We start from the raw sequence: 11003 nt of genomic DNA on the forward strand, positions 1-11003 counted from the left end.
GGGTCCCTACAAAGATCTAGTCTTGTGCATCAAACAATTTTCCATTATTTCTATAGACCCATTTCAATAGAAATTCCAATTTACTTATCTAAGAGTAACGATGAGGTCAATGACATTAATTCAAATTGCAATGATCATGAATACCAGTGTTTCCTCCTAGATCTGACCCTGAGCATGGAAGTTTGTCAGCAGAGAGACTTCACACAAGGGTTAACTTATATTTAGGCTTTGGACGTGTTCTCTTGGGGTAAAATAGAAATGGGACCAGGAAAGAAAAAATGTCAACATGCCTCACAGCTCCCATTAGCGTGAGGTGAGAAACTGTACCTGTGAGGACCAAGGAGAAAAGTGAGAGGCAGCATCAGGGAGCTATAGCACAGCTGAAGCTCCTGTTACTCCAATCGTGGCTCCTTGTATCCTATTTCATACCTTAGAGCTGTGGAGTTTAGAAATAAGGGGTGGGGGGCAATGAGATTACGAACCTGACATCATAGTAATAGAGTGGTAACTAGAAGAAAGCTGAGCTAGTGGCATAAGCATTAAGATTCACTTTTTTAAAAAATATCATAGACTAGGAAAGTGCCCTTGATTAATTTTAAAACACAAACTTAATCCCCTCAAAAGCTAGCACAGTAGAAACAAGAGAATATTAAAACTTTCTTATCCTTTTGACAAGAAACAGAATTTAATTTTCAGTGATGATGATGTGTTTTGTTTGTTTGTTTCTGATAAGCGAGAACAAGCTGAGGCTTTCGTATGGAGATGATTATGAAACGTGATTCTCATTATTAAGTACTAAGGCAATATAAATATAAATCAGTAAAAAAAAAATATAAAAAACCATGCTAAGTTTGTAATTGCAGCCACCTAATTTAGCACCCGAGTCTTCTTTATTGCACCTGTTAAATGCGAAAAATATCTACTATAAAGATCAAATAATGCAATGCAAATATTTCCATAATACAGAACTATGTACCAACAAGGTAATAATAATGCAACTCCAAGGATGGGGTGCAGAGCACTTCATGCCAGCTTTTTACTTTTTCTTTTAAAGCATAATTATTCCTTTTCTCCACAATCAGTTTGGGTCTAGAAATTATGCAAAAGAGTGGCCTGAATATAAAAGTTCTTAAAATCACTCAAGTCATGACATATTCCATTAAGTATGTCAATTATGTAAACAGATTAAGACCCTGCTCCCCTACTTATATACACATGTTTTATGAAGCTAATATATCTACGTCTATGTATTTTACAAGTTACATGTCTTGGTTGTTGGCAAAACTGATGACAACAGAGTTAAGACAAAGAAACCTCCTGTCACTGCATCTACAGGGAGACTTGTATGAAGATAACAAAAAGAAAGTAACGATAAGGAGGGAGGGAGGGAGTTAGTGAGGGAGGGAGGGAGTGAGGGAGGAAGGGAGGGAAGGACGAAAGGAAAGAAAGAGGACATAAAAGGATGGAGTAGGAAGGAAAATGTTCTGAGAGGAATTAGTCTTATAAGAAGGGAAAATCCTGGAGAACTCCTGGACTACTGTCAGAGCCAGAGAGCTGGAATAATTTTTCTGCTCCTGCAGTGAGAAGTAAAATGCTTCAGTGCATAAGTTCCGGTGTAAAAGTCCGGAGTCAAGAGAAATAAAATGGTTGCCATGTGTTCACTATATACATGATGAAAAAAAATCTCCAAAGCATGGTGGAGCTCATCCCCCCTCCTTGTTCCTGGAGGAGCTAGCTCTCGCCTACCATCAACCTTCCTTTTGTGTTATCTGTGAGTTCCTCAGAAAGTATCTAACACTGCCTGGGGGAAAATCATCACAAGATGGAATGACATATATAAAAACAATCTAATTTTTTTTTTAAAGCAGTGAAGTTTGGGTTTAGGGGTAACCTGGCTTTCTTTTAAAATGTCACATTTTGATTGTCAGTCTTAGACATAGCTTGTAGTGATTGTTTGACTTTTAAATTTTAACATTATAATTTAAACAGAACACTTAAAACAGGCCCCCTATATGTTATGGCATGTGTAAACCTAGGTTTATGGCTCACACATCTCCTACGTATAGAATCGAGACCCAAGTATTTTTATGTGGACAGCAGTGCTGCTTACATGTACGTACTGTTAAATCCAAAAATCTGTGGCCTTGGTTTCTTAATATTTGTTAAAGTAGCGTGGTCATGTGACTCTATTTATAGAAGAGGTCCAAACTGTTCTAGAAATACGTTCTAATGCCCGATGGCTGCCTTTATTCATTTCTCAAATCTGATGAAAATGCTAGGGATTAGGCCAGAAGCCAGCCTGGTAAGCCAGGAGCTGGCAGAAACGCAAAGTCAGAAACTGATTTCAGTGCTTTGCTACCTAGCCTTCCTACTGAGAAACTGTGTCAGCTTTGCTTAATAATAATAATAATAAAGTCTAGAGCTGTCTCTCTATGCCTGCATCCCTTGCTATCCCACTTGTTCTAACAACAAAGGCCATTAAGCCATTTATCTAAATAGCATTTCTGGATATGTTCTTTTTTTTTTTTTTTCTTTTTTCTCAAACACAAGCATCTAGGTAGTTTCTGTGCATCGTAACTAGTAAATGGGGTCCTACCAAGAACTCCACTGCACAGAATATTGGAGGCCAGGACACGGCAAAACAACACTCAATTGGCTCTTCTGTAGTAAACAATTTCTAATGCTCATCTCAGTGGCTGCATCCTGCTGCATCCTGCTGCCATGCTTGCTCATTACCTGTCAAGTAAGTTGCATGTCCAGCCTTGCTAAAATAAAAAACAAACAAAACAAAACAAACACTTTGTTAAGGATGCATCTTCAAAACAGCCTTGTTGTGTGTGCTGGTGTCTACCTCCATGCCTAACTTGGAACTCTTTTTTTTTTTTTCTTTATGGGTACTTCAGTCTTATCCTCAGTAAAAAAAAAAAAAAAAAGCTCTAGCAACTCCTGGTTTAATGGCCTTGACCTCAGCTTACATAACCTGTGAGGAATTGAAAGAAAATCCTGAAAGAGAAGTTGTTTTATAACGGGCCTTACATTTTCTGTGAGCATCTGCACCACACATCGAAGGGTTAACACGGGCTTCGCACAGCTGTGTGTTTCCATGTGCTTTTGCCTTCTTGTTGATGAAGGAATCTCAAAGTAGCAATTAGTAAATGCAATTAACCTGCTTCCTATCTAGGCTAGGCATGGGATCACAGGTAAGGAAGAAACAAGCTTTGGGCAAAACAGGATGCTATAATCTGCAGGGGCCACCCAGAGAATTCCCCAGAGGATTGAAGTGGGTTTGCCTGCTCCTCCCTCCGTTGCCATACCACTGAAGTGATGGCCATGGTCAGAGAGGGGAAGACAAAGCACAGGGACAGCAGTTATCAGTGCAGCAATTCAGGGAAAGTATGTTTGACATTTAAAAGGCTTCAGTTATGTGCGTTCCAGTATGTGTGCACATTTTTTCCTTGATTAAGTAGCTGAACTGTTTAAGAGGGGAAAAAATATGTAGTTCTAACAGAGAATAATATACAACTAAGTTCTCCCCTTTGGCAAAAATAATTGTACAAATGGTAGGCACGTTGGAGGCTATATTTCACAAGTCATAACAGAGTGTTCACATAGACGGTGATACCCATTTCCGTTCCATACTGGATGGGATCTATCGGATATTTCAAGCAAGAATTAACTCCTGACCAACACACTTAGCTAAGTGTATCTCTTGTGGCTTCCGTAGCACGCTTGTACCCTAGCACATGTTAAGGGATGTTGTCAGATGGGGCTGCTAAGAAAGTTACTAAATGACATTTTAAGCAAATGGTCTTACCTGCTGCTGATACTGGCTCAAAGGCTCTTCTCACTGCACCTGACCGCTCCCTATCTCTTGTTTAGCACAAACAGTTAAGAACTGGACATTACTGTCTATCTTCACACGCATCACATCATAATTTTCTGGAGACTTCTCTTTTTAACACAGTGCCTCCCTATGTACACAATCAGAACAGCCACCATGCTCTCTAGTTAAGGCACTTACAGAAATGCCCACTGAGCCGGGACTTTTCTACGCACTGAGTGTATATTTGGAGAGACAAAACAAAGTCAAGGGGAATTGGAATTGATCTTCACAATTCGAACTTATGATAAAAATAAATGTAAAATTTACAGAAATTGTTGTGGTTTTTTTTTTATGTGAGTTTTGTGTTTCCCAGAGACATGGCCAGAAACTCAAAACAGTATCAAAAAATGTGCTTTTTACTTCATATTGGTTTTTATAGTCTGTTATAAGTACTGTTTTCATATTAATAAAAACTGAATGTTATTTTAAAAGATTCTTCTGTGATGGGTCTTGAAAATCATACTTAAAATGCATAAATGACATTTTTCAGTATTATTATTTCTAGAATACAGCAATTTCTTTTCTCATACACGTTAAGGTATGTACATACAACATGTAGTCAGGTGGCATAGGTTTCAGGGCACCTATGGACGCAGTCTAAACATGTTTGTAGATACCAACGTCACGTGACTATGGCAGATAACCCTGCTTTAAAAGCAATATTTGATTTTTTCCCCCCTTAAATCAGCAAAAGTCAACGATCCATTTATATAGGTAGGAAAGAATGAAAATTGTCTGAGTTGTAATATCTTAAGTTTAAAGTAGCTTGTGTGCCTATCGATAATATATATACACTTGCGTATGGTGATATTCATGTGCCAGGACTTTCATTGTTTACCTTATAGCCAACAGGAGTAGAGTCTCAAGACCTCGCTGAAAAACTAAAGGAAAATTGCGGTTTCCTTTGCTTAAACATATTGAAATTCCCTTGAGGAAAATGCCCATGGTAAATGAACAGGTTTGGATGAAGTTTATGTAACAAAATGAAAAAACCTCTGTCATCCCTTGAAGAGTTGAGACGTGAAGATACCAATCTATGCTCCCCACTCAAAGAGGCAACAATAATTATGTCATTCCATTACAGACATTTATAAAACGAGTGAACATGTTTACCTAAATGCAAAGGATCACTGAAACCTCTGGAAAAGCCCTGCAAACAGACTTTACGGTCAGTCATACCCAAATCAGGCAAAATTATGATTTCAACTTCTGCTAAATGTACAGAGACGAAGAGTATCTTTCTATACTGGGAAGTCATTTCATTACTTCTTGCCCAGTCTTTGGAAGTATGTGCCAGTAAAAGCAATACTCCCGGTTCACATTTATTTTGTCTCTGAATATTCCTAGGCATTCTACCCAAAGACTCACTAACGCACCCCTAGCATGTTGTCATCTTTCCTCGACTGGTACCTGAGAAGTGAGTACCCCCAAGTTTCGATATATTATAACTTGCTGTCCATTTAATTCTCATTGCTTTAAACATATTACATAATTTTAGAATTTGTCTATATTATGACAATTATATGTACGTATATATTTGTTTCCAAATGAAAATTATGGGTTTATACTCATTTTTAAATCCCCACTTAAATAGATTTGACTAATTTTAATGAAAATAAATTCAGCTATGAGCATCTCATATCTATTAGGCTTTCAGTGCAGATACATTCATGACTAACAAATCGTTAAAAAATTTAAACCAGAAGTGGATCAGCTATTTAATGAAAAAAAATTACATTTTTGCAAAATGCTTATAAGACCTTTAACCATATTATATTTTGGCATAAAGTCTATGCTCTACCTGGGTTACCCATAATATTAGTTAAATTTTTTTCTATTATATAATCAAATTGTCTTATTTTGCTTTTTTTAAACCCCCAACCCATATATTCATGTAATCATTAGCATTAGGAAGATAAATATCATGTTACAAATTAGGATTAACAATAACCTCTCCCAGGTATTGCATAAACTGAACAACACAAGAAACAGAGGTTTGAGTTTCATATAAATTGCCTCCTTAAACCTAAATATTTATCCCATAAGATAGCACTGAGAACCTGTTTTGGGGATATACTCTAAATTGATTTAATACACTGACATCAGAAGAGATGAATTAATAATATTTCAATGTGGTATTATACTAACAGGAAGTTTAAATTAACTTTCAGATTTCTAAGGCGTTCCTCATTTTATTTACTAATCTCACAGCTCAGTTTGCAAACACAATTAAGGCAAGCTACCATTTTCTACTTTTATTTTCCTTAGAATCAAGTTTAATATGCATACTCCAGAAAGTAAATAGCATGTTTTCTCCATTTTTTTTAACAACTTATTACAACCACCTGATAACTTAACCTGCTAGGATAGCTAACATCATCTAGCAAGACGTGCAGTTTACAACTGATAGTGATAATTCTTTATCATGTGATATAACAACCTTTACCATTGCCCTTCTGTAGCTGCAATCTTCAGTTCTGATAAAGATATCTTAAACTGTAATTATCATATCCATTTTAATGCACTACTAAGACTTACTAAACCATCGTTTTAAAGGATGAAAAATGAAGGCTATATGAAATTGTGACCATAAATTTTCTAAATTATTTAAATTCATTTAAAGTCTTCTGTCTGTTCATTACATATTACAATTAGATATGACTTGCAGTATAGGAGGGCTCAAATTTTTAGAAGTATACGAAAAAGCCCCAATTCATAAGCACCTCTGTATATGATATTGATATAATTAATATTTTAGAGAGTCATGCAAATAAATGTCACAAACCATGCCCAAACTTTCTTATTTTCCAATAAGGTGGAAAAACAAGCAAACAGAATCTTATTCCGTCCCTACAGAGAGCTACTTCTTTCCTTTTTGTATGCCTTTTCATGTCTAAACTTGTTAACTCAGTTGTACACACACATGAGGTAATTAAGTGGTTATCCTTTCGTCCTTGTAACCAAAGAGTGTCACCTCTGAAAAGCCATAGGCTTCAGCAGAGACGCTAGGTTTTTAAGAAGTCATTTAGGTGTTAAAGCTTTAGAGAAAAAGTCTTGTGTGTATATGTGTGAGTGTGTATCTATGATGTGAGTGTGGTGTGGTGTGTGTGTGTGCACACACGTGTGTGCATGCATATGTGCATGAAGTCTTCTAAGTTAGGTGAGATAATTGCGTAGAATAATGGAAAATGGTTTTGAAAATAATACACAATATTAATATTAATCAATACGCAAATCAATATCACTGTTGGCACCCGAAGTCAGCTCTTTTCTAAGTTTGTGTCAAAACTTGCACCTTAAAGGTATGTGATTGAAAAAAATACGACCTGGGGTGTCCAGTCTGGTGTGGGAGGTGAGACAGACTTAATAAAGAAGAGCTCCTCTTCTTAGCTCAAATGGCATTTCTCCTGATAAATCAAAACGATTGAGCTTGGTACGAGCATCTGCTGCCTTCGCTCTGCTTATGCAGGAGGACCCACTTGCCCTGCGTTCCTGTTACACATATTTCTCTTCACCCTCTCCTAGCTGACGGTAAGCGCTTATCAGTCTCTGAGGAATAATAGAAAAACAAAGCTTATATCAGAGCTGATGGAATTAGAGATTGTGGAAGCTACTGCCAAGACTCTGTCTAACAAGTATGATGTGCTTGGGCTGTTGTTATTCCGACAGTTCTGGAAGTTGTTGTTCCCAATACCTTTCTCTTAACAAGACCTGGGAAGAAAATGTTTTCCCCCTGAAGATCTATTAAATTTGAGACAACCTTCCTTCCATCACTTCCTAAACTTTCTTCTAGTCCAAGAAAATTCTGTCAATGGAACCTCCATCTGCCTTCTGAAGGAAGCATGAAAACTGCAGAGACATCATTTTATATCCGTTAAATATTTTTCATGTTAAAAGAAAGTGTGCCAAGACATGAATTTAGTATCTAGACAGTAACATGCGAATGTAGCCCTTTAAAAAAAAAGGGTAAAATGGAATTTCGTACACAAAAGTAGCTTTAACACAGAGGTTAAACTTCCTGTGTTTCACTAAAGGGTTAAGGTTAGGGAAGTGAACATCAACACGTACACAAAAGCTAACCAGATTAGCAATCTCAAAGTAAAACCCAACTCTCCTGATAATTCTAGTGTCACAGATGTTTTGAAACTTTCCATGTTTTCAGCCTCCCACTATAAAGGCTACCTGGAGAAACCTCAGGAGGGTAATGTTCTATTTTTAATTTTATAAACTCAAGAAGCCCCCAAAGTTCAGGCAGTGACACTGATGTGCTACCCCACACGCTTAGCCCCACAGGACAGGTGCAAACAAGAAGAGTCAGGTAGCTGCGATTGGAGAGCAGCAGTATCAAGCAGTTGAAAGTGGGCTGGAGTGTTGGTTTATTTTTGTTCCATTTGTAGCCTCTTGCAAGGAGGAGATGGAGTCAAACTTGACACATCCTTTCTGAAAGCAAGAGCTGAGCTCCTTGTCTACTCTCACTCAGTTTAATTCCCTGTGCGGTTTCATTGCTTCCTGCACTCATATTTTCACAGGGGTCGCATTCTATCCTGCCCTCCAACAGAAAGAAATCTTTCTCTCTTCACTGCCCTTCTTCAGTGTAAGAAAGACAATCTTCCCAGGGGGGGGGGTTGGGGTGGGTTAGTGGGGGACAACACAAAACAAAACCCTGCACAGGCTTAGAATGAGAGGAAGGGGAGGAGGGGGTTGGGGGATGGAGAATAGAGGAAAGAATGGAAGAAGCAAGAAGATGGGGGATGCCCAACATCAACTCCTGGACCAGAATCACCAGCCCTATGCAAAGTGCTTTTCCCGGAGATGCACTTGTGGTCTCACATTTCTCACAATAGGCTTAACGGGGAATCCCTCCCTAGGTCTCCCACCGCCACAAACCAAGTGTACCTAGGTATTTTCGACAGATTCAAGCGCAGAGGTACCACCGAGGTGGCTGCGCTGCTGGTTGGGGGGGCTGCCTTACCTGGAGAGAGGACCGGGAGCTGGTGCGGGTCTTGGTCCTCACTGCTCTCACCGCGGACCGGTGCGAGGCACACGAGTACTCTCGCTGCCTCCGCTCTCAGAGGGGCAGCCTGCAACACAAAAGGGGTGTGTGGGTGTGGGTGTAGGTGTGGGGGAGGTTTTCTAGGGCCACCAGCTGGTCCCAGCTGGCCGCCCCCACCCTACACACACCCCTTCGGGGCGCTGAGCCCCGGGTCGGATGAGCAGGACCCGGGGGGCTTGCCCCAGGTACAGCCTCAAGTTGCCCACTGCTAACTGCGGATGCGGCCGCTGCAGGAGGAGGTGGAGGAAAGACACTAGGGGCTGAACTCGGTCAGAGCATCCCCACACTGCAGCTTCTCCAGGAATCCCTCCAGTGAGGAGGCGGCCGCCCATCATCTCCCAGCCCTGGCTGTTGATTGGTTCCAACCTAAGTACGCTGCTCAGAGAAGCCAATCAGAGAGCACTAATAATAGGTGGATCCTCTCAGGCAACGGAGCCCAGCCCAGTACTGTTAGTGTCTCTCCATCCCCACAGCGGACAGGGACTTGAAGAGAGAGGGGTTTAGGAGCGTGGCGGGGGTGGGGTGAAGTAAGAGGGAACCAGATCCCAAGGAGAAAAACGAAAAGACATTTCCTAAATCCCGAGGGCAGACTCGGGGATGGCCACAACCTGTTCAGTAAGCCATATGCACAGGATAAGGAGCAAGCATAATACAAAGCTTTTTTTTTTTTTTTTTTACTTTCAATCAAACCCTGCCTTGAAACTGAGCATGCCCAGACCGCCACAGAACCCTAGGAGTTTCGATATGTTTGAGTTGTAGGTTGAAAAGGTGGGAGCTGGGACCGGAGAGAGGCAGAAGTTTGTCTTTGGTCATTTGACCCGGCAGAGTCGAGGAAGCAGGGCCAACTGATAGATATATAGAGGTGGTCCTCCTGGCTTTAGGGGACAGTCACATCATTTGAGTGGGTAGCCGGGCTCTGATAATGTCAGTACAGCTAGACGCCTGGAGACCGCCCTGGAAGGGTGTGGTGGATTAGAGAGATGTAGGCAGGGTCCGTCCCATAGGTGGGGCGGAGGATCGCGGCTCCACCCAGCTGAGGCTGCCAGGCAGTGGAGTGCCCTGGGAGTTTCCATGCAGCGACCCATAAGTTTGGAGACTTGAGTCAAGTGCAACCTTGTTAGGCATGCTTTTTCCATCTTCTTGTGCTTGCACCCGCCCCTGCCCCCATCTCTCTCCACCCCTCGCCAGCGCAGTGAGGACTAAAGGGCTTTCTCCCTCCTCTTGCTAGATGAACCCTTCTGCTCAGAAGTAAGAAGCTTTTCCCCTGTGAGAGCAGTGGTGACCTGATTGTCTCTAAGCTCGGGGCAATTTATAGCTTGGTAATACCGAGAGATGCCAGAGAGGCTTGGCGAGGAGGGCGGGCTGGCTTGCCCTGGGTGGAGCCCAGCTCTCGAGGGTAGGAGCCTTTTACTCTACAGGTGAAAGGCTTCCTGCCACCAAAAGGAAATTTCCTTTCTCACTCACTTGACCTTGCTCAGTGCCCTCCGAACCTCTTGTTTTGCTTAGAAATCTTAGCAGTTTGTGTAAAGTTGATCAATGGCCACAAATGAGAACACCCCTAATTGGGCACTTTATTTTCCTGACAGGACGATCGTGGCATCTCAGGTAAGGAATAGCTTCCTCAATTCCCCAAACTCATCCACTTTGAACTGGAGTTTTATTAACACTGGTGTGCAAAGGTAACTGTAGCGAGAATTCAATTAACGGTAACACATTTCTTCAGGTTTTTAATTAAATCTTTTCTATTTATATAATGTTTAAGATTAAGAACCTTAATCTAAATAGACGGCGAAAGAAGACAACCTTCAAATAAATGTAACCTTCTGGGACACAAATGCCTGTGTTTGGGGCTTTTTGCATTATCAAGAATTTAGAACGAGGGGTAAACCAAAAAGAGAATACACCTTCAAATGGAACTGTATGTAAATATCCACCTTCTGTTTTCCAAAATAGTCCTTAGGTCTTATTTGAAAATAGTTTCATAGGTGAAAAGGGAGATAATAAACATTATAAATATATTTTAAACGTTTGGTCAAGGAAAAATGGAACAGGACAAGGAAGAGGAAG

The 11003-nt window shown here is 40.5% G+C and overlaps 1 protein-coding gene across 6 annotated transcripts in view; it reads right to left on the reverse strand.

Annotated features, from left to right (window-relative positions):
- SYT1 (synaptotagmin 1) overlaps nt 1–9249 on the reverse strand; it is a 527282-nt gene extending 518033 nt beyond the window's left edge. For 4 of the 6 annotated variants that reach the window (XM_084796608.1, XM_084796609.1, XM_084796604.1 and 1 more), the window contains exon 1: nt 8856–9248. The gene's annotated coding sequence lies outside the window, so the exon portion shown is untranslated. Of the gene's footprint in view, nt 1–8855 lie in introns of all 6 variants that reach the window. The other 2 variants (XM_084796605.1, XM_084796607.1) reach the window with 1 other exon arrangement.
- Between the last annotated feature and the right edge of the window lie 1754 nt (nt 9250–11003).

The sequence above is a fragment of the Acomys minous genome, assembly GCF_964271855.1.
Source record: "Acomys minous genome assembly, chromosome: 9".
In the NCBI taxonomy this organism is placed as follows: Eukaryota; Metazoa; Chordata; class Mammalia; order Rodentia; family Muridae; genus Acomys; species Acomys minous.